This window comes from Scyliorhinus torazame, chromosome 12, assembly GCF_047496885.1.
Source record: "Scyliorhinus torazame isolate Kashiwa2021f chromosome 12, sScyTor2.1, whole genome shotgun sequence".
Classification (NCBI taxonomy): Eukaryota; Metazoa; Chordata; class Chondrichthyes; order Carcharhiniformes; family Scyliorhinidae; genus Scyliorhinus; species Scyliorhinus torazame.
The window spans coordinates 73358334-73383300 of record NC_092718.1 but is presented as its reverse complement, the minus strand read 5'-3'; positions in this window follow the sequence as shown (position 1 = coordinate 73383300).

The window sequence follows — 24967 nt, the reverse complement described above, 5'->3', positions numbered from 1 at the left end:
TGTCTCAGTGTCAGCTCCTGTACGGTCTGTGTGTGTGTCTCAGTGTCAGCTCCTGTACGGTCTGCGTATGTCGCAGTGTCAGCTCCTGTCCGGTCTGTGTGTGTTTCTCAGTGTCAGCTCCTGTACGGTCTGTGTGTGTGTGTCTCAGTGTCAGCTCCTGTACGGTCTGTACGTGTGCCTCTCAATGTCAGCTTCTGTACGGTCTGTGTGTATGTCTCAGTGTCAGCTCCTGTATGGTCTGTGTGTGTGTCTCAGTGTCAGCTCCTGTACGGTCTGTGTGTGTGTCTCAGTGTCAGCTCCTGTACGGTCTGTGTGTGTGTCTCAGTGTCAGCTCCTGTACGGTCTGTGTGTGTGTCTCAGTGTCAGCTCCTGTACGGTCTGTGTGTGTGTCTCAGTGTCAGCTCCTGTACGGTCTGTGTGTGTGTCTCAGTGTCAGCTCCTGTACGGTCTGTGTGTGTGTCTCAGTGTCAGCTCCTGTACGGTCTGTGTGTGTGCGTCTCAATGTCTGCTCCTGTACGGTCTGTGTGTGTGTCTCAGTGTCAGCTCCTGTACGGCCTGTGTGTGTCACTCAGTGTCAGCTCCTGTACGGTCTGTGTGTGTGTCTCAGTGTCAGCTCCTGTAGGGTCTGTGTGTGTGTCTCAGTGTCAGCTCCTGTACGGTCTGTGTGTGTGTCTCAGTGTCAGCTCCTGTACGGTCTGTGTGTGTGTCTCTCAGTGTCAGTTCCTGTACGGTCTGTGTGTGTGTCTCAATGTCAGCTCCTGTACGTTCTGTTTGTGTGTCTCAGTGTCACTCCTGTACAGTCTGTGTGTGTCTCTCAGTGTCAGCTCCTGTACGGTCTGTGTGCGTGTCTCTCAGTGTCAGCTCCTGTACGGTCTGTGTGTGTATCTCAGTGTCAGCTCCTGTACGGTCTCTGTGTGTGTCTCAGTGTCAGCTCCTGTACAGTCTGTGTGTGTGTCTCAGTGTCAGCTTCTGTACGGTCTGTGTGTGTGTCTCAGTGTCAGCTCCTGTATGGTCTGTGTGTGTCTCTCAGTGTCAGCTCCTGTATGGTTTGTGTGTGTGTCTCAGTGTCAGCTCCTGTTTGGTCTGTGTGTGTGCGTGTCTCAGTGTCAGCTCCTGTACGGTCTGTGTGTGTGTCTCAGTGTCAGCTCCTTTACGGTCTGTGTGTGTGTCTCAATGTCAGCTCCTGTACGGTCTGTGTGTCTGTCTCTCAGTGTCAGCTCCTGTACGGTCTGTGTGTGTGTCTCAATGTCAGCTCCTGTACGGTCTGTGTGTGTGTCTCAGTGTGAGCCTCTGTACGGTCTGTGTGTGTGTGTCTCAGTGTCAGCCCCTGTTTGGTCTGTGTGTGTATCTCTGTGTCAGCTCCTGTACGGTCTGTGTGTGTGTCTCAGTGTCAGCTCCTGTACGGTCTGTGTGTGTGTCTTTCAGTGTCAGCTCCTGTACGGTCAGTGTGTGTGTGTCTCTGTCAGCTCCTTTACGGTCTGTGTGTGTGTCTCAATGTCAGCTCCTGTACGGTCTGTGTGTGTGTCTCTCAGTGTCAGCTCCTTTACGGTCTGTGTGTGTGTCTCAATGTCAGCTCCTGTACGGTCTGTGTGTCTGTCTCTCAGTGTCAGCTCCTGTACGGTCTGTGTGTGTGTCTCAATGTCAGCTCCTGTACGGTCTGTGTGTGTGTCTCAGTGTCAGCCTCTGTACGGTCTGTGTGTGTGTGTCTCAGTGTCAGCTCCTGTTTGGTCTGTGTGTGTATCTCAGTGTCAGCTCCTGTACGGTCTGTGTGTGTGTCTCAGTGTCAGCTCCTGTACGGTCTGTGTGTGTGTCTCAGTGTCAGCTCCTGTACGGTCTGTGTATGTCGCAGTGTCAGCTCCTGTCCGGTCTGTGTGTGTGTCTCTCAGTGTCAGCTCCTGTACGGTCTGTGTGTGTTTCTCTCAGTGTTAGCTCCTGTACGGTCTGTGTGTGTGTCTCAGTGTCAGCTCCTGTTTGGTCTGTGTGTGTATCTCAGTGTCAGCTTCTGTACGGTCTGTGTGTGTGTCTCAGTGTCAGCTCCTGTACGGTCTGTGTGTGTGTCTCAGTGTCAGCTCCTGTACGGTCTGTGTATGTCGCAGTGTCAGCTCCTGTCCGGTCTGTGTGTGTGTCTCTCAGTGTCAGCTTCTGTACGGTCTGTGTGTGTTTCTCTCAGTGTTAGCTCCTGTACGGTCTGTGTGTGTGTCTCAGTGTCAGCTCCTGTACGGTCTGTGTGTGTGTCTCAGTGTCAGCTCCTGTACGGTCTGCGTATGTCGCAGTGTCAGCTCCTGTCCGGTCTGTGTGTGTGTCTCAGTGTCAGCTCCTGTACGGTCTGTGTGTGTGTGTCTCAGTGTCAGCTCCTGTACGGTCTGTACGTGTGCCTCTCAATGTCAGCTTCTGTACGGTCTGTGTGTATGTCTCAGTGTCAGCTCCTCTATGGTCTGTGTGTGTGTCTCAGTGTCAGCTCCTGTACGGTCTGTGTGTGTGTCTCAGTGTCAGCTCCTGTACGGTCTGTGTGTGTGTCTCAGTGTCAGCTCCTGTACGGTCTGTGTGTGTGTCTCAGTGTCAGCTCCTGTACGGTCTGTGTGTGTGTCTCAGTGTCAGCTCCTGTACGGTCTGTGTGTGTGTCTCAGTGTCAGCTCCTGTACGGTCTGTGTGTGTGCGTCTCAATGTCTGCTCCTGTACGGTCTGTGTGTGTGTCTCAGTGTCAGCTCCTGTACGGTCTGTGTGTGTGCGTCTCAATGTCTGCTCCTGTACGGTCTGTGTGTGTGTCTCAGTGTCAGCTCCTGTACGGCCTGTGTGTGTCACTCAGTGTCAGCTCCTGTACGGTCTGTGTGTGTATCTCAGTGTCAGCTCCTGTAGGGTCTGTGTGTGTGTCTCAGTGTCAGCTCCTGTACAGTCTGTGTGTGTGTCTCAGTGTCAGCTCCTGTACGGTCTGTGTGTGTGTCTCTGAGTGTCAGTTCCTGTACGGTCTGTGTGTGTGTCTCAATGTCAGCTCCTGTACGTTCTGTTTGTGTGTCTCAGTGTCACTCCTGTACAGTCTGTGTGTGTGTCTCTCAGTGTCAGCTCCTGTACGGTCTGTGTGTGTATCTCAGTGTCAGCTCCTGTACGGTCTCTGTGTGTGTCTCAGTGTCAGCTCCTGTACAGTCTGTGTGTGTGTCTCAGTGTCAGCTTCTGTACGGTCTGTGTGTGTGTCTCAGTGTCAGCTCCTGTATGGTCTGTGTGTGTCTCTCAGTGTCAGCTCCTGTATGGTTTGTGTGTGTGTCTCAGTGTCAGCTCCTGTTTGGTCTGTGTGTGTGCGTGTCTCAGTGTCAGCTCCTGTACGGTCTGTGTGTGTGTCTCAGTGTCAGCTCCTTTACGGTCTGTGTGTGTGTCTCAATGTCAGCTCCTGTACGGTCTGTGTGTCTGTCTCTCAGTGTCAGCTCCTGTACGGTCTGTGTGTGTGTCTCAATGTCAGCTCCTGTACGGTCTGTGTGTGTGTCTCAGTGTGAGCCTCTGTACGGTCTGTGTGTGTGTGTCTCAGTGTCAGCTCCTGTTTGGTCTGTGTGTGTATCTCAGTGTCAGCTCCTGTACGGTCTGTGTGTGTGTCTCAGTGTCAGCTCCTGTACGGTCTGTGTGTGTGTCTTTCAGTGTCAGCTCCTGTACGGTCAGTGTGTGTGTGTCTCTGTCAGCTCCTTTACGGTCTGTGTGTGTGTCTCTCAGTGTCAGCTCCTTTACGGTCTGTGTGTGTGTCTCAATGTCAGCTCCTGTACGGTCTGTGTGTGTGTCTCTCAGTGTCAGCTCCTTTACGGTCTGTGTGTGTGTCTCAATGTCAGCTCCTGTACGGTCTGTGTGTCTGTCTCTCAGTGTCAGCTCCTGTACGGTCTGTGTGTGTGTCTCAATGTCAGCTCCTGTACGGTCTGTGTGTGTGTCTCAGTGTCAGCCTCTGTACGGTCTGTGTGTGTGTGTCTCAGTGTCAGCTCCTGTTTGGTCTGTGTGTGTATCTCAGTGTCAGCTCCTGTACGGTCTGTGTGTGTATCTCAGTGTCAGCTCCTGTACGGTCTGTGTGTGTGTCTCAGTGTCAGCTCCTGTACGGTCTGTGTATGTCGCAGTGTCAGCTCCTGTCCGGTCTGTGTGTGTGTCTCTCAGTGTCAGCTCCTGTACGGTCTGTGTGTGTTTCTCTCAGTGTTAGCTCCTGTACGGTCTGTGTGTGTGTCTCAGTGTCAGCTCCTGTACGGTCTGTGTGTGTGTCTCAGTGTCAGCTCCTGTACGGTCTGCGTATGTCGCAGTGTCAGCTCCTGTCCGGTCTGTGTGTGTGTCTCAGTGTCAGCTCCTGTACGGTCTGTGTGTGTGTGTCTCAGTGTCAGCTCCTGTACGGTCTGTACGTGTGCCTCTCAATGTCAGCTTCTGTACGGTCTGTGTGTATGTCTCAGTGTCAGCTCCTGTATGGTCTGTGTGTGTGTCTCAGTGTCAGCTCCTGTACGGTCTGTGTGTGTGTCTCAGTGTCAGCTCCTGTACGGTCTGTGTGTGTGTCTCAGTGTCAGCTCCTGTACGGTCTGTGTGTGTGTCTCAGTGTCAGCTCCTGTACGGTCTGTGTGTGTGTCTCAGTGTCAGCTCCTGTACGGTCTGTGTGTGTGTCTCTCAGTGTCAGCTCCTGTACGGTCTGTGTGTGTCTCAGTGTCAGCTCCTGTACGGTCTGTGTGTGTCTCAGTGTCAGCTCCTGTACGGTCTGTGTGTGTCTCTCAGTGTCAGCTCCTGTAGGGTCTGTGTGTGTGTCTCAGTGTCAGCTCCTGTACAGTCTGTGTGTGTGTCTCAGTGTCAGCTCCTGTACGGTCTGTGTGTGTGTCTCTGAGTGTCAGTTCCTGTACGGTCTGTGTGTGTGTCTCAATGTCAGCTCCTGTACGTTCTGTTTGTGTGTCTCAGTGTCACTCCTGTACAGTCTGTGTGTGTCTCTCAGTGTCAGCTCCTGTACGGTCTGTGTGTGTGTCTCTCAGTGTCAGCTCCTGTACGGTCTGTGTGTGTATCTCAGTGTCAGCTCCTGTACGGTCTCTGTGTGTGTCTCAGTGTCAGCTCCTGTACAGTCTGTGTGTGTGTCTCAGTGTCAGCTTCTGTACGGTCTGTGTGTGTGTCTCAGTGTCAGCTCCTGTATGGTCTGTGTGTGTCTCTCAGTGTCAGCTCCTGTATGGTTTGTGTGTGTGTCTCAGTGTCAGCTCCTGTTTGGTCTGTGTGTGTGCATGTCTCAGTGTCAGCTCCTGTACGGTCTGTGTGTGTGTCTCAGTGTCAGCTCCTTTACGGTCTGTGTGTGTGTCTCAATGTCAGCTCCTGTACGGTCTGTGTGTCTGTCTCTCAGTGTCAGCTCCTGTACGGTCTGTGTGTGTGTCTCAATGTCAGCTCCTGTACGGTCTGTGTGTGTGTCTCAGTGTGAGCCTCTGTACGGTCTGTGTGTGTGTGTCTCAGTGTCAGCTCCTGTTTGGTCTGTGTGTGTATCTCAGTGTCAGCTCCTGTACGGTCTGTGTGTGTGTCTCAGTGTCAGCTCCTGTACGGTCTGTGTGTGTGTCTTTCAGTGTCAGCTCCTGTACGGTCAGTGTGTGTGTGTCTCTGTCAGCTCCTTTACGGTCTGTGTGTGTGTCTCTCAGTGTCAGCTCCTTTACGGTCTGTGTGTGTGTCTCAATGTCAGCTCCTGTACGGTCTGTGTGTGTGTCTCTCAGTGTCAGCTCCTTTACGGTCTGTGTGTGTGTCTCAATGTCAGCTCCTGTACGGTCTGTGTGTCTGTCTCTCAGTGTCAGCTCCTGTACGGTCTGTGTGTGTGTCTCAATGTCAGCTCCTGTACGGTCTGTGTGTGTGTCTCAGTGTCAGCCTCTGTACGGTCTGTGTGTGTGTGTCTCAGTGTCAGCTCCTGTTTGGTCTGTGTGTGTATCTCAGTGTCAGCTCCTGTACGGTCTGTGTGTGTGTCTCAGTGTCAGCTCCTGTACGGTCTGTGTGTGTGTCTCAGTGTCAGCTCCTGTACGGTCTGTGTATGTCGCAGTGTCAGCTCCTGTCCGGTCTGTGTGTGTGTCTCTCAGTGTCAGCTCCTGTACGGTCTGTGTGTGTTTCTCTCAGTGTTAGCTCCTGTACGGTCTGTGTGTGTGTCTCAGTGTCAGCTCCTGTACGGTCTGTGTGTGTGTCTCAGTGTCAGCTCCTGTACGGTCTGCGTATGTCGCAGTGTCAGCTCCTGTCCGGTCTGTGTGTGTGTCTCAGTGTCAGCTCCTGTACGGTCTGTGTGTGTGTGTCTCAGTGTCAGCTCCTGTACGGTCTGTACGTGTGCCTCTCAATGTCAGCTTCTGTACGGTCTGTGTGTATGTCTCAGTGTCAGCTCCTGTATGGTCTGTGTGTGTGTCTCAGTGTCAGCTCCTGTACGGTCTGTGTGTGTGTCTCAGTGTCAGCTCCTGTACGGTCTGTGTGTGTGTCTCAGTGTCAGCTCCTGTACGGTCTGTGTGTGTGTCTCAGTGTCAGCTCCTGTACGGTCTGTGTGTGTGTCTCAGTGTCAGCTCCTGTACGGTCTGTGTGTGTGTCTCTCAGTGTCAGCTCCTGTACGGTCTGTGTGTGTCTCAGTGTCAGCTCCTGTACGGTCTGTGTGTGTCTCAGTGTCAGCTCCTGTACGGTCTGTGTGTGTCTCTCAGTGTCAGCTCCTGTACAGTCTGTGTGTGTGTCTCAGTGTCAGCTTCTGTACGGTCTGTGTGTGTGTCTCAGTGTCAGCTCCTGTATGGTCTGTGTGTGTCTCTCAGTGTCAGCTCCTGTATGGTTTGTGTGTGTGTCTCAGTGTCAGCTCCTGTTTGGTCTGTGTGTGTGCGTGTCTCAGTGTCAGCTCCTGTACGGTCTGTGTGTGTGTCTCAGTGTCAGCTCCTTTACGGTCTGTGTGTGTGTCTCAATGTCAGCTCCTGTACGGTCTGTGTGTCTGTCTCTCAGTGTCAGCTCCTGTACGGTCTGTGTGTGTGTCTCAATGTCAGCTCCTGTACGGTCTGTGTGTGTGTCTCAGTGTCAGCCTCTGTACGGTCTGTGTGTGTGTGTCTCAGTGTCAGCTCCTGTTTGGCCTGTGTGTGTATCTCAGTGTCAGCTCCTGTACGGTCTGTGTGTGTGTCTCAGTGTCAGCTCCTGTACGGTCTGTGTGTCTGTCTCTCAGTGTCAGCTCCTGTACGGTCTGTGTGTGTGTCTCAATGTCAGCTCCTGTACGGTCTGTGTGTGTGTCTCAGTGTCAGCCTCTGTACGGTCTGTGTGTGTGTGTCTCAGTGTCAGCTCCTGTTTGGTCTGTGTGTGTATCTCAGTGTCAGCTCCTGTACGGTCTGTGTGTGTGTCTCAGTGTCAGCTCCTGTACGGTCTGTGTGTGTGTCTCAGTGTCAGCTCCTGTACGGTCTGTGTATGTCGCAGTGTCAGCTCCTGTCCGGTCTGTGTGTGTGTCTCTCAGTGTCAGCTCCTGTACGGTCTGTGTGTGTTTCTCTCAGTGTTAGCTCCTGTACGGTCTGTGTGTGTGTCTCAGTGTCAGCTCCTGTACGGTCTGTGTGTGTGTCTCAGTGTCAGCTCCTGTACGGTCTGCGTATGTCGCAGTGTCAGCTCCTGTCCGGTCTGTGTGTGTGTCTCAGTGTCAGCTCCTGTACGGTCTGTGTGTGTGTGACTCAGTGTCAGCTCCTGTACGGTCTGTACGTGTGCCTCTCAATGTCAGCTTCTGTACGGTCTGTGTGTATGTCTCAGTGTCAGCTCCTGTATGGTCTGTGTGTGTGTCTCAGTGTCAGCTCCTGTACGGTCTGTGTGTGTGTCTCAGTGTCAGCTCCTGTACGGTCTGTGTGTGTGTCTCAGTGTCAGCTCCTGTACGGTCTGTGTGTGTGTCTCAGTGTCAGCTCCTGTACGGTCTGTGTGTGTGTCTCTCAGTGTCAGCTCCTGTACGGTCTGTGTGTGTCTCAGTGTCAGCTCCTGTACGGTCTGTGTGTGTCTCAGTGTCAGCTCCTGTACGGTCTGTGTGTGTGTCTCTCAGTGTCAGCTCCTGTACGGTCTGTGTGTGTGTCTCAGTGTCAGCTCCTGTACGGTCTGTGTGTGTGTCTCTCAGTGTCAGCTCCTGTACGGTCTGTGTGTGTCTCAGTGTCAGCTCCTGTACGCTCTGTGTGTGTCTCAGTGTCAGCTCCTGTACGGTCTGTGTGTGTGTCTTTCAGTGTCAGCTCCTGTACGGTCAGTGTGTGTGTGTCTCTGTCAGCTCCTTTACGGTCTGTGTGTGTGTCTCAATGTCAGCTCCTGTACGGTCTGTGTGTGTGTCTCTCAGTGTCAGCTCCTTTACGGTCTGTGTGTGTGTCTCAATGTCAGCTCCTGTACGGTCTGTGTGTCTGTCTCTCAGTGTCAGCTCCTGTACGGTCTGTGTGTGTGTCTCAATGTCAGCTCCTGTACGGTCTGTGTGTCTGTCTCAGTGTCAGCCTCTGTACGGTCTGTGTGTGTGTGTCTCAGTGTCAGCTCCTGTTTGGTCTGTGTGTGTATCTCAGTGTCAGCTCCTGTACGGTCTCTGTGTGTGTCTCAGTGTCAGCTCCTGTACGGTCTGTGTGTGTGTCTCAGTGTCAGCTCCTGTACGGTCTGTGTATGTCGCAGTGTCAGCTCCTGTCCGGTCTGTGTGTGTCTCTCAGTGTCAGCTCCTGTACAGTCTGTGTGTGTGTCTCAGTGTCAGCTCCTGTACGGTCTGTGTGTGTGTCTCTCAGTGTCAGCTCCTGTACGGTCTGTGTGTGTTTCTCTCAGTGTTAGCTCCTGTACGGTCTGTGTGTGTGTCTCAGTGTCAGCTCCTGTACGGTCTGTGTGTGTGTCTCAGTGTCAGCTCCTGTACGGTCTGCGTATGTCGCAGTGTCAGCTCCTGTCCGGTCTGTGTGTGTGTCTCAGTGTCAGCTCCTGTACGGTCTGTGTGTGTGTGTCTCAGTGTCAGCTCCTGTACGGTCTGTACGTGTGCCTCCCAATGTCAGCTTCTGTACGGTCTGTGTGTATGTCTCAGTGTCAGCTCCTGTATGGTCTGTGTGTGTGTCTCAGTGTCAGCTCCTGTACGGTCTGTGTGTGTGTCTCAGTGTCAGCTCCTGTACGGTCTGTGTGTGTGTCTCAGTGTCAGCTCCTGTACGGTCTGTGTGTGTGTCTCAGTGTCAGCTCCTGTACGGTCTGTGTGTGTGTCTCAGTGTCAGCTCCTGTACGGTCTGTGTGTGTGTCTCTCAGTGTCAGCTCCTGTACGGTCTGTGTGTGTCTCAGTGTTAGCTCCTGTACGGTCTGTGTGTGTCTCAGTGTCAGCTCCTGTACGGTCTGTGTGTGTCTCTCAGTGTCAGCTCCTGTACGGTCTGTGTGTGTGACTCAGTGTCAGCTCCTGTACGGTCTGTGTGTGTGTCTCAGTGTCAGCTCCTGTACGGTCTGTGTGTGTGACTCAGTGTCAGCTCCTGTACGGTCTGTGTGTGTCTCAGTGTCAGCTCCTGTACGGTCTCTGTGTGTGTCTCAGTGTCAGCTCCTGTACAGTCTGTGTGTGTGTCTGAGTGTCAGCTTCTGTACGGTCTGTGTGTGTGTCTCAGTGTCAGCTCCTGTATGGTCTGTGTGTGTCTCTCAGTGTCAGCTCCTGTATGGTTTGTGTGTGTGTCTCAGTGTCAGCTCCTGTTTGGTCTGTGTGTGTGCGTGTCTCAGTGTCAGCTCCTGTACGGTCTGTGTGTGTGTCTCAGTGTCAGCTCCTTTACGGTCTGTGTGTGTGTCTCAATGTCAGCTCCTGTACGGTCTGTGTGTCTGTCTCTCAGTGTCAGCTCCTGTACGGTCTGTGTGTGTGTCTCAATGTCAGCTTCTGTACGGTCTGTGTGTGTGTCTCAGTGTCAGCCTCTGTACGGTCTGTGTGTGTGTGCCTCAGTGTCAGCTCCTGTTTGGTCTGTGTGTGTATCTCAGTGTCAGCTCCTGTACGGTCTGTGTGTGTGTCTCAGTGTCAGCTCCTGTACGGTCTGTGTGTGTGTCTTTCAGTGTCAGCTCCTGTACGGTCAGTGTGTGTGTGTCTCTGTCAGCTCCTTTACGGTCTGTGTGTGTGTCTCAATGTCAGCTCCTGTACGGTCTGTGTGTGTGTCTCTCAGTGTCAGCTCCTTTACGGTCTGTGTGTGTGTCTCAATGTCAGCTCCTGTACGGTCTGTGTGTCTGTCTCTCAGTGTCAGCTCCTGTACGGTCTGTGTGTGTGTCTCAATGTCAGCTCCTGTACGGTCTGTGTGTGTGTCTCAGTGTCAGCCTCTGTACGGTCTGTGTGTGTGTGTCTCAGTGTCAGCTCCTGTTTGGTCTGTGTGTGTATCTCAGTGTCAGCTCCTGTACGGTCTGTGTGTGTGTCTCAGTGTCAGCTCCTGTACGGTCTGTGTGTGTGTCTCAGTGTCAGCTCCTGTACGGTCTGTGTATGTCGCAGTGTCAGCTCCTGTACGGTCTGTGTGTGTTTCTCTCAGTGTTAGCTCCTGTACGGTCTGTGTGTGTGTCTCAGTGTCAGCTCCTGTACTGTCTGTGTGTGTGTCTCAGTGTCAGCTCCTGTACGGTCTACGTATGTCGCAGTGTCAGCTCCTGTCCGGTCTGTGTGTGTGTCTCAGTGTCAGCTCCTGTACGGTCTGTGTGTGTGTGTCTCAGTGTCAGCTCCTGTACGGTCTGTACGTGTGCCTCTCAATGTCAGCTTCTGTACGGTCTGTGTGTATGTCTCAGTGTCAGCTCCTGTATGGTCTGTGTGTGTGTCTCAGTGTCAGCTCCTGTACGGTCTGTGTGTGTGTCTCAGTGTCAGCTCCTGTACGGTCTGTGTGTGTGTCTCAGTGTCAGCTCCTGTACGGTCTGTGTGTGTGTCTCAGTGTCAGCTCCTGTACGGTCTGTGTGTGTGTCTCAGTGTCAGCTCCTGTACGGTCTGTGTGTGTGTCTCTCAGTGTCAGCTCCTGTACGGTCTGTGTGTGTCTCAGTGTCAGCTCCTGTACGGTCTGTGTGTGTCTCAGTGTCAGCTCCTGTACGGTCTGTGTGTGTGTCTCTCAGTGTCAGCTCCTGTACGGTCTGTGTGTGTGACTCAGTGTCAGCTCCTGTACGGTCTGTGTGTGTGTCTCAGTGTCAGCTCCTGTACGGTCTGTGTGTGTGTGTCTCAGTGTCAGCTCCTGTACGGTCTGTGTGTGTGTCTCAGTGTGAGACCCGGAGGCCAGGGAGATTCTTTGGTTAACTGGGGGTATGGGAAGAGAACAGCGAACAGCGCCTTACCGTGTTGGGGTGTATGAAGTTCTCTGTGCTCCCAGAGTCGATCAGGCAGGATGTTTTGCGCCCATTGATGAGCACAGTCATCGTCGTGGTCAAGAGCGTTCGGGGCCGAGACTGGTCCAGGGTCACCGAGGCGAGTCGTGGTAAAAGTTGAAGATTTTCCTCGGGCGGTGTGTGGTCACCCAAATCGGGGTCCTGAGACTCCAGCCAAGATGGCGGCACCCACGGGTCGCACATGGCTGGGGGTGGGCAAAATGGCGGCGCTCACGTATCACACGTGGTCCCTGGGGAACATGATGGCGGTGCCCCGGGCCCACACGTGGCTCGAGAAAATGAAGATGGCGGCACCCGCGGCTCGTGGATAGAGTTGTGGTGGCGGCCCCGGTTCGCCCCCGGAGACAGCGGCGACTGCCCGGTCCTGGTATACCGCCATGAAATGGCCCGTTTTGCCACAACCTTTGCAGGTGGAGGAGCGGGCCGGGCAGCGCTGCCGGAGGTGCTTGGCTTGCCCTCAAATATAATCCCCCAGGGTTACCTGGTAGCCGCGCGGCACAAGCTTGTGGGGGAATGGGGGATGCATCAGGGTCAGCTGTGGGTGGGTTCCACGCTGCACTAGGGGCTGCCGCGTGGTTGGGGACGTACACGCGGGCGTTTCGGGAGGCCTCATCCAGGGAGCTAGCAAGGGCCCGAACCTGCTTGAGGCCTAGTGTCTCTTCTCCAGCAGCCGCTGACGGATTTGGGAGGACAGCATACCTGCAACGAATGCACCCCGGATTAAAAGTTCTGTGTGGTCTCTGGCTGAAACTTGCGGGCAGTCACAGTTCTTACCTAGTACCAGCAGCGCGCGGTAGAATTAATCCAGCGATTCCGCCGGGATTTGTCGCCTTGTCGCGAGCAGATGTCAGGCGTAAATCTGGTTTACTGGGCGAATGTAGCGTCCTTTCAACAGGGCCATCGCGGCCTTGAAATCGCCAGCATTCTCGATGAGGGTGTAGATCTCTGGGATCACCCTCGAGTGGAGAACTTGCATCTTCTGGTCCTCCGTGGGTGCAGTCGTGGCCGTCCTGAGGTACCCGTTGAAGCACGCCAGCCAGTGTTTGAATGTTGCCGCTGAGTTTGCCGCGTGGGGGCGGAGTTGCAGACACTCCGGCTTGATTCGGAGCTCCATTCTTTAAAATCTAGTCCAATAAATTGATGCTCGATCAATGACTCCAGAAGCGCGATTGGATGACAATTGAAGGCTTTATTGGACTAGATGTTTCCCCCAGCAGCGCAGGTACAGAATGCAGCTGCTAGGGAGACACAGACTCTTATACTCCGCCTTACTGGGCGGAACCAGCAGGCAGGCTTCACCAATGATATTGCTGTCTCAGGTACCTCCCACACCAATGATCTTGCAGCCTCAACCTAGGTACCGTAATACCCCTAATGCCGACTACCAGACACACACACGGGCTCTCACTGGGATGCGGGCTCCACACACACTGACTCTCACTGGGATACGGGTTCCACACACACTGACTCTCACTGGGGTACCGGTTCCACACACACTGACTCTCACTGGGGTAACCGTACCACACACACTGACTCTCACTGGGATATGGGCTCCACACACACTGACTCTCACTGGGGTACGGGTTCCACACACACTGACTCTCACTGGGGTAACCGTACCACACACACTGACTCTCACTGGGATATGGGCTCCACACACACTGACTCTCACTGGGGTACGGGTTCCACAAACACTGACTCTCACTGGGGTATGGGTTCCACACACACTGACTCTCACTGGGGTAACCGTACCACACACACTGACTCTCACTGGGATATGGGCTCCACACACACTGACTCTCACTGGGGTACGGGTTCCACACACAGTGACTCTCACTGGGATACGGGTTCCACACACTCTGACTCTCACTGGGATACGGGCTCCAAACACACTGACTCTCACAGGGGTACGGGTTTCACACACACTGACTCTCACAGGGGTATGGGTTCCACAAACACTGACTCTCACTGGGGTACAGGTTCCACACACACTGACTCTCACTGGGATATGGGCTCCACACACACTGACTCTCACTGGGGTACGGGTTCCACACACACTGACTCTCACTGGGGTACGGGTTCCACAAACACTGACTCTCACAGGGGTACGGGTTCCACACACACTGACTCTCACTGGGGTACAGGTTCCACACACACTGACTCTAACTGGGGAACGGGTTCCACACACACTGACTCTCACTGGGATACGGGCTCCACACACACTGACTCTCACAGGGGTACGGGTTCCACACACACAGACTCTCACTGGGGTACAGGCTCCACACACACTGACTCTCACAGGGGTACAGGTTCCACACACATTGACTCTCACTGGGGTACGGGTTCCACACACACTGACTCTCACTGGGGAAAGGGTTCCACACACACTGACTCTCACTGGGGCACGGGCTCCACACACACTGACTCTCACTGGGGTACAGGTTCCACACACACTGACTCACACTGGGGTACGGGTTCCACACACACTGACTCTCACTGGGGTACGGGTTCCACACACACTGACTCTCACTGGGGTGCGGATTCCACGCACACTGACTCTCACTGGGGTACGGGTTCCACACACACTGACTCACACTGGGGTACGGGTTCCACACACACTGAGCCTCACTAGGGTACAGTTTCACACACACTGACTCTCACTGGGGTATGGGTTCCAGACAGACTGACTCTCACTGGGGTATGGGTGCCACACACACTGAATCTCACTGGGGTACAGGTTCCACACACACTGACTCTCACTGGGGTACGGGTTCCACACATACTAACTCTCACTGGGGTACGGGTTCCACACACACTGACTCTCACTGGTGTGCGGGCTCCACACACACTGACTCTCACTGTGGTACGGGTTCCACACACACTGACTCTCATTGGGGTACAGGCTCCACACACACTGACTCTCACTGGGGTACATGTTCCACACACACTGACTCTCACTGGGGTATGGGTTCCACACACACTGACTCTCACTGGGGTACGGGTTCCAAACACACTGACTCTCACTGGGATACGGGCTCCACACACACTGACTCTCACTGGGGTACAGGCTCCACACACACTGACTCTCACAGGGGTACAGGCTCCACACACACTGACTCTCACAGGGGTACAGGCTCCACACACACTGACTCTCACTGGGGTACGGGTTCCACACACACTGACTCTCACTGGGGTACATGTTCCCCACACTCTGACTCTCACTGGGGTATGGGTTCCACACACACTGACTCTCACTGGGGAACGGGTTCCACACACATTGACTCTCATTGGGGTACGGGCTCCACACACAATGACTCTCACTGGGGTACGGGTTCCACGCACACTGACTCTCACTGGGGAACGGGTTCCACACACACTGACTCTCACTGGGATACGGGCTCCACACACACTGACTCTCACTGGGGTACAGGCTCCACACACACTGACTCTCACAGGGGTGCAGGCTCCACACACACTGACTCTCACAGGGGTACAGGCTCCACACACACTGACTCTCACTGGGGTACGGGTTCCACACACACTGACTCTCACTGGGGTACATGTTCCACACACACTGACTCTCACTGGGGTATGGGTTCCACACACACTGACTCTCACTGGGGTACGGGTTCCACACACATTGACTCTCATTGGGGTACGGGCTCCACACACAATGACTCTCACTGGGGTACGGGTTCCACGCACACTGACTCTCACTGGGGAACGGGTTCCACACACACTGACTCTCACTGGGATACGGGCTCCACACACATTGAATCTCACTGGGGTACGGGTTCCACACACACTGACTCTCACTGGGGTACGGTTTCCACACACACTGACTATCACTGGGGAACGGGTTCCACACACACTGACTCTCACTGGGGTACAGGTTCCACACACACTGACTCTCACTGGGGTACGGGTTCCACACACACTGACTGTCACTGGATTACGGGTTCCACACACACTGACTCTCACTTGGGTGCGGATTCCACGCACACTGACTCTCACTGGGGTACGGGTTCCACACACACTGACTCACACTGGGGTACGGGTTCCACAGACACTGAGTCTCACTGGGGTACAGTTCCACACACACTGACTCTCACTTGGGTATGGGTTCCAGACAGACTGATTCTCACTGGGGTATGGGTTCCACACACACTGACTCTCACTGGGGTACAGGTTCCACACACACTGACTCTCACTGGGGTACGGGTTCCACACACACTAACTCTCACTGGGGTACGGGTTCCACACACACTGACTCTCACTGGTGTACGGGTTCCACACACACTGACTCTCACAGGGGTACAGGCTCCACACACACTGACTCTCACAGGGGTACAGGTTCCACACACACTGACTCTCACTGGGGTACTGGTTCAACACACATTGACTCTCACTGGGGTACTGGTTCCACACACACTGACTCTCACTGGGGTACTGGTTCAACACACATTGACGCTCAATGGGGTACGGGTTCCACGCACACTGACTCTCACTGGGGTACGGGTTCAACACACACTGACTCTCACTGGGGTACGGGTTCCACACACATTGACTCTCTCTGGGGTACGGGTTCCACGCACACTGACTCTCACTGGGGTACGGGTTCCACACATACTAACTCTCACTGGGGTACGGGTTCCACACACACTGACTCTCACTGGTGTGCGGGCTCCACACACACTGACTCTCACTGTGGTACGGGTTCCACACACACTGACTCTCACTGGGGAACGGGTTCCAAACACACGGACTCTCACTGGGATACGGGCTCCACACACACTGACTCTCACTGGGGTACAGGCTCCACACACACTGACTCTCACAGGGGTACAGGCTCCACACACACTGACTCTCACAGGGGTACAGGCTCCACACACACTGACTCTCACTGGGGTACGGGTTCCACACACACTGACTCTCACTGGGGTACATGTTCCACACACACTGACTCTCACTGGGGTATGGGTTCCACACACACTGACTCTCACTGGGGTACGGGTTCCACACACATTGACTCTCATTGGGGTACGGGCTCCACACACAATGACTCTCACTGGGGTACGGGTTCCACGCACACTGACTCTCACTGGGGAACGGGTTCCACACACACTGACTCTCACTGGGATACGGGCTCCACACACATTGAATCTCACTGGGGTACGGGTTCCACACACACTGACTCTCACTGGGGTACGGTTTCCACACACACTGACTATCACTGGGGAACGGGTTCCACACACACTGACTCTCACTGGGGCACGGGCTCCACACACACTGACTCTCACTGGGGTACAGGTTCCACACACACTGACTCTCACTGGGGTACGGGTTCCACACACACTGACTGTCACTGGATTACGGGTTCCACACACACTGACTCTCACTTGGGTGCGGATTCCACGCACACTGACTCTCACTGGGGTACGGGTTCCACACACACTGACTCACACTGGGGTACGGGTTCCACAGACACTGAGTCTCACTGGGGTACAGTTCCACACACACTGACTCTCACTTGGGTATGGGTTCCAGACAGACTGATTCTCACTGGGGTATGGGTTCCACACACACTGACTCTCACTGGGGTACAGGTTCCACACACACTGACAATCACTGGGGTACGGGTTCCACACACACTAACTCTCACTGGGGTACGGGTTCCACACACACTGACTCTCACTGGTATACGGGTTCCACACACACTGACTCTCACAGGGGTACAGGCTCCACACACACTGACTCTCACAGGGGTACAGGTTCCACACACACTGACTCTCACTGGGGTACTGGTTCAACACACATTGACTCACACTGGGGTACTGGTTCCACACACACTGACTCTCACTGGGGTACTGGTTCAACACACATTGACGCTCAATGGGGTACGGGTTCCACGCACACTGACTCTCACTGGGGTACGGGTTCCACACACACTGACTCTCACTGGGATATGGGCTCCACCCACACTGACTCTCACTGGGATATGGGCTCCACACATACTGACTCTCATTGGGGTACGGGTTCCACGCACACTGACTCTCACTGGGGTACGGGTTCCACACACACTGACTCTCGCTGGGGTACGGGTTCCACACACATTGACTCTCACTGGGGTACGGGTTCCACGCACACTGACTCTCACTGGGGTACGGGTTCCACACACACTGACTCTCACTGGGGTACGGGTTCCACACACACTGACTCACACTGGGGTACGGGTTCCACACACACTGAGTCTCACTGGGGTACAGTTCCACACACACTGACTCTCACTTGGGTATGGGTTCCAGACAGACTGATTCTCACTGGGGTATGGGTTCCACACACACTGACACTCACTGGAGTACAGGTTCCACAAACACTGACTCTCCATGGGGTACGGGTTCGACACACAGTAACTCTCACTGGGGTACGGGTTCCACACACACTGACTCTCACTGGTGTACGGGTTCCACACACACTGACTCTCACAGGGGTACAGGCTCCACACACACTGACTCTCACAGGGGTACAGGTTCCACACACATTGACTCTCACTGGGGTACGGGTACCACACACACTGACTCTCACTGGGGTACGGGTTCCACACACATTGACTCTCACTGGGGTACGGGTTCCACGCACACTGACTCTCACTGGGGTACGGGTTCCACACACATTGACTCTCTTTGGGGTACGGGTTCCACGCACACTGACTCTCACTGGGGTACGGGTTCCACACACACTGACTCTCACTGGGATACGGGCTCCACACCCACTGACTCTCACAGGGGTACGGGTTCCACACACACTGTCTCTCACAGGGGTATGGGTTCCACAAACACTGACTCTCACTGGGGTACAGGTGCCACACACACTGACTCTCACTGGGATATGGGCTCCACCCACACTGACTCTCACTGGGATATGGGCTCCACACACACTGACTCTCACTGGGGTACGGGTTCCACGCACACTGACTCTCACTGGGTTACGGGTTCCACAGACACTGACTCTCACTGGGGTACGGGTTCCACACACACTGACTCTCAAAGGGGTACGGGTTCCACACACACTGACTCTCACAGGGGTACGGGTTCCACACACACTGACTCTCACAGGGGTATGGGTTCCACAAACACTGATTCTCACTGGGGTACAGGTTCCACACACACTGACTCTCACAGGGGTACAGGCTCCACACACACTGACTCTCACTGGGGTACGGGTTCCACACACACTAACTCTCACTGGGGTACGGGTTCCACACACACTGACTCTCACTGGTGTACGGGTTCCAAACACACTGACTCTCACAGGGGTACAGGCTCCACACACACTGACTCTCACAGGGGTACAGGTTCCACACACATTGACTCTCACTGGGGTACGGGTTCCACACACACTGACTCTCACTGGGGTACGGGTTCCACACACATTGACTCTCACTGGGGTACGGGTTACACGCACACTGACTCTCACTGGGGTACGGGTTCCACACACATTGACTCTCTTTGGGGTACGGGTTCCACGCACACTGACTCTCACTGGGGTACGGGTTCCACACACACTGACTCTCACTGGGATACGGGCTCCACACCCACTGACTCTCACAGGGGTACGGGTTCCACACACACTGACTCTCACAGGGGTATGGGTTCCACAAACACTGACTCTCACTGGGGTACAGGTGCCACACACACTGACTCTCACTTGGATATGGGCTCCACCCACACTGACTCTCACTGGGATATGGGCTCCACACACACTGACTCTCACTGGGGTACGGGTTCCACGCACACTGACTCTCACTGGGTTACGGGTTCCACACACACTGACTCTCACTGGGGTACGGGTTCCACACACACTGACTCTCAAAGGGGTACGGGTTCCACACACACTGACTCTCACAGGGGTACGGGTTCCACACACACTGACTCTCACAGGGGTATGGGTTCCACAAACACTGATTCTCACTGGGGTACAGGTTCCACACACACTGACTCTCACTGGGGTACGGGTTCCACACACATTGACTCTCACTGGGGTACGGGTTACACGCACACTGACTCTCACTGGGGTACGGGTTCCACACACATTGACTCTCTTTGGGGTACGGGTTCCACGCACACTGACTCTCACTGGGGTACGGGTTCCACACACACTGACTCTCACTGGGATACGGGCTCCACACCCACTGACTCTCACAGGGGTACGGGTTCCACACACACTGACTCTCACAGGGGTATGGGTTCCACAAACACTGACTCTCACTGGGGTACAGGTGCCACACACACTGACTCTCACTTGGATATGGGCTCCACCCACACTGACTCTCACTGGGATATGGGCTCCACACACACTGACTCTCACTGGGGTACGGGTTCCACGCACACTGACTCTCACTGGGTTACGGGTTCCACACACACTGACTCTCACTGGGGTACGGGTTCCACACACACTGACTCTCAAAGGGGTACGGGTTCCACACACACTGACTCTCACAGGGGTACGGGTTCCACACACACTGACTCTCACAGGGGTATGGGTTCCACAAACACTGATTCTCACTGGGGTACAGGTTCCACACACACTGACTCTCACAGGGGTACAGGCTCCACACACACTGACTCTCACAGGGGTACAGGTTCCACACACATTGACTCTCACTGGGGTACGGGTTCCACACAAACTGACTCTCACTGGGGTACGGGTTCCACTCACATTGACTCTCACTGGGGTACGGGTTCCACGCACACTGACTCTCACTGGGGTACGGGTTCCACACACACTGACTCTCACTGGGGTACAGGTTCCACACACACTGACTCTCACTGGGATATGGGCTCCACACACACTGACTCTCACTGGGGTACGGGTTCCACACACACTGACTCTCACCGGGGTACGGGTTCCACACACACTAACTCTCACAGGGGTACGGGTTCCACACACACTGACTCTCACTGGGATAGGGGCTCCACACACACTGACTCTCACTGGGGTACAGGTTCCACACACACTGACTCTCACTGGGGTACGGGTTCCACACACACTGACTCTCACTGGGATACGGGCTCCACACACACTGACTCTCACAGGGGTACGGGTTCCACACACACTGACTCTCACTGGGGTACAGGCTCCACACACACTGACTCTCACAGGGGTACAGGTTCCACACACATTGACTCTCACTGGGGTACGGGTTCCACACACACTGACTCTCACTGGGGTACAGGCTCCACACACACCGACTCTCACAGGGGTACAGGTTCCACACACATTGAATCTCACTGGGGTACGGGTTCCACACACACTGACTCTCACTGGGGTACGGGTTCCACACACACTGACTCTCACTGGGGTACGGGTTCCACACACATTGACTCTCCCTGGGGTACGGGTTCAACGCACACTGACTCTCACTGGGGTACGGGTTCCACACACACTGACTCTCACTGGGATACGGGCTCCACACCCACTGACTCTCACAGGGGTACGGGTTCCACACACACTGACTCTCACAGGGGTATGAGTTCCACAAACACTGACTCTCACTGGGATATGGGCTCCACACACACTGACTCTCACTGGGGTACGGGTTCCACGCACACTGACTCTCACTGGGTTACGGGTTCCACACACACTGACTCTCACTGGGGTACGGGTTCCACACACATTGACTCTCACTGGGGTACGGGTTCCACGCACACTGACTCTCACTGGGGTACGGGTTCCACACACACTGACTCTCACTGGGGTACGGGTTCCACACACACTGACTCTCAAAGGGGTACGTGTTCCACACACACTGACTCTCACAGGGGTATGGGTTACACAAAAACTGATTCTCACTGGGGTACAGGTTCCACACACACTGACTCTCACAGGGGTACAGGCTCCACACACACTGACTCTCACAGGGGTACAGGTTCCACACACATTGACTCTCACTGGGGTACGGGTTCCACACAAACTGACTCTCAATGGGGTACGGGTTCCACTCACATTGACTCTCACTGGGGTACGGGTTCCACGCACACTGACTCTCACTGGGGTACGGGTTCCACACACACTGACTCTCACTGGGGTACAGGTTCCACACACACTGACTCTCACTGGGATATGGGCTCCACACACACTGACTCTCACTGGGGTACGGGTTCCACACACACTGACTCTCACTGGGGTACGGCTTCCACACACACTAACTCTCACAGGGGTACGGGTTCCACACACACTGACTCTCACTGGGATATGGGCTCCACACACACTGACACTCACTGGGGTACGGGTTCCACACACACTGACTCTCACTGGGGTACGGGTTCCACACACACTGACTCTCACTGGGATACGGGCTCCACACACACTGACTCTCACAGGGGTACGGGTTCCACACACACTGACTCTCACTGGGGTACAGGCTCCACACACACTGACTCTCACTGGGGTACGGGTTCCACACACACTGACTCTCACTGGGGTACATGTTCCACACACACTGACTCTCACTGGGGTATGGGTTCCACACACACTGACTCTCACTGGGGTACGGGTTCCACACACATTGACTCTCATTGGGGTACGGGCTCCACACACAATGACTCTCACTGGGGTACGGGTTCCACGCACACTGACTCTCACAGGGATATGGGCTCCACCCACACTGACTCTCACTGGGGTACGGGTTCCACACACATTGACTCTCACTGGGGTACGGGTTCCACGCACACTGACTCTCACTGGGGTACGGGTTCCACACACACTGACTCTCACTGGGGTACAGGTTCCACACACACTGACTCTCACAGGGGTACAGGTTCCACACACATTGACTCTCACTGGGGTACGGGTTCCACACACACTGACTCTCACTGGGGTACTGGTTCAACACACATTGACGCTCAATGGGGTACGGGTTCCACGCACACTGACTCTCACTGGGGTACGGTTCCACACACACTGACTCTCACTGGGGTACGGGTTCCACACACACTGACTCTCACTGGGATACGGGCTCCACACACACTGACTCTCACAGGGGTACGGGTTCCACACACACTGACTCTCACTGGGGTACAGGCTCCACACACACTGACTCTCACAGGGGTACAGGTTCCACACACATTGACTCTCACTGGGGTACGGGTTCCACACACACTGACTCTCACTGGGGTACAGGCTCCACACACACCGACTCTCACAGGGGTACAGGTTCCACACACATTGAATCTCACTGGGGTACGGGTTCCACACACACTGACTCTCACTGGGGTACGGGTTCCACACACTGACTCTCACTGGCGTACGGGTTCCACACACACTGACTCTCACTGGGGTACGGGTTCCACACACATTGACTCTCTCTGGGGTACGGGTTCAACGCACACTGACTCTCACTGGGGTACGGGTTCCACACACACTGACTCTCACTGGGATACGGGCTCCACACCCACTGACTCTCACAGGGGTACGGGTTCCACACACACTGACTCTCACAGGGGTATGAGTTCCACAAACACTGACTCTCACTGGGATATGGGCTCCACACACACTGACTCTCACTGGGGTACGGGTTCCACGCACACTGACTCTCACTGGGGTACGGGTTCCACACACACTGACTCTCACTGGGGTACGGGTTCCACACACACTGACTCTCAAAGGGGTACGTGTTCCACACACACTGACTCTCACAGGGGTATGGGTTCCACAAAAACTGATTCTCACTGGGGTACAGGTTCCACACACACTGACTCTCACAGGGGTACAGGCTCCACACACACTGACTCTCACAGGGGTACAGGTTCCACACACATTGACTCTCACTGGGGTACGGGTTCCACACAAACTGACTCTCAATGGGGTACGGGTTCCACTCACATTGACTCTCACTGGGGTACGGGTTCCACGCACACTGACTCTCACTGGGGTACGGGTTCCACACACACTGACTCTCACTGGGGTACAGGTTCCACACACACTGACTCTCACTGGGATATGGGCACCACACACACTGACTCTCACTGGGGTACGGGTTCCACACACACTGACTCTCACTGGGGTACGGGTTCCACACACACTAACTCTCACAGGGGTACGGGTTCCACACACACTGACTCTCACTGGGATATGGGCTCCACACACACTGACATTCACTGGGGTACGGGTTCCACACACACTGACTCTCACTGGGGTACGGGTTCCACACACACTGACTCTCACTGGGATACGGGCTCCACACACACTGACTCTCACAGGGGTACGGGTTCCACACACACTGACTCTCACTGGGGTACAGGCTCCACACACACTGACTCTCACTGGGGTACGGGTTCCACACACACTGACTCTCACTGGGGTACATGTTCCACACACACTGACTCTCACTGGGGTATGGGTTCCACACACATTGACTCTCATTGGGGTACGGGCTCCACACACAATGACTCTCACTGGGGTACGGGTTCCACGCACACTGACTCTCACTGGGATATGGGCTCCACCCACACTGACTCTCACTGGGGTACGGGTTCCACACACATTGACTCTCACTGGGGTACGGGTTCCACGCACACTGACTCTCACTGGGGTACGGGTTCCACACACACTGACTCTCACTGGGGTACGGGTTCCACACACACTGACTCTCACAGGGGTACAGATTCCACATACATTGACTCTCACTGGGGTACGGGTTCCACACACACTGACTCTCACTGGGGTACTGGTTCAACACACATTGACGCTCAATGGGGTACGGGTTCCACGCACACTGACTCTCACTGGGGTACGGTTCCACACACACTGACTCTCACTGGGGTACGGGTTCCACACACATTGACTCTCTCTGGGGTACGGGTTCCACGCACACTGACTCTCACTGGGGTACGGGTTCCACACACACTGACTCTCACTGGGATACGGGCTCCACACACACTGACTCTCACAGGGGTACGGGTTCCACACACACTGACTCTCACAGGGGTATGGGTTCCACAAAAACTGACTCTCACTGGGGTACAGGTGCCACACACACTGACTCTCACTGGGATATGGGCTCCACCCACACTGACTCTCACTGGGATGTGGGCTCCACACACACTGACTCTCACTGGGGTACGGGTTCCACGCACACTGACTCTCACTGGGGTTCGGGTTCCACACACCCTGACTCTCACTGGGGTACGGGTTCCACACACATTGACTCTCACTGGGGTACGGGTTCCACGCACACTGACTCTCGCTGGGGTACGGGTTCCACACACACTGACTCTCACTGGTGTACGGGTTCCACACACACTGACTCACACTGGGGTACGGGATCCACACACACTGAGTCTCACTGGGGTACAGTTCCACACACACTGACTCTCACTTGGGTATGGGTTCCAGACAGACTGATTCTCACTGGGGTATGGGTTCCACACACACTGACTCTCACTGGGGTACAGGTTCCGCAAACACTGACTCTCACTGGGGTACGGGTTCCACACACACTAACTCTCACTGGGGTACGGGTTCCACACACACTGACTCTCACTGGTGTACGGGTTCCACACACACTGACTCTCACAGGGGTACAGGCTCCACACACACTGACTCTCACTGGGGTACGGGTTCCACACACATGACTCTCACTGGGGTACAGGTGCCACACACACTGACTCTCACTGGGATATGGGCTCCACCCACACTGACTCTCACTGGGATATGGGCTCCA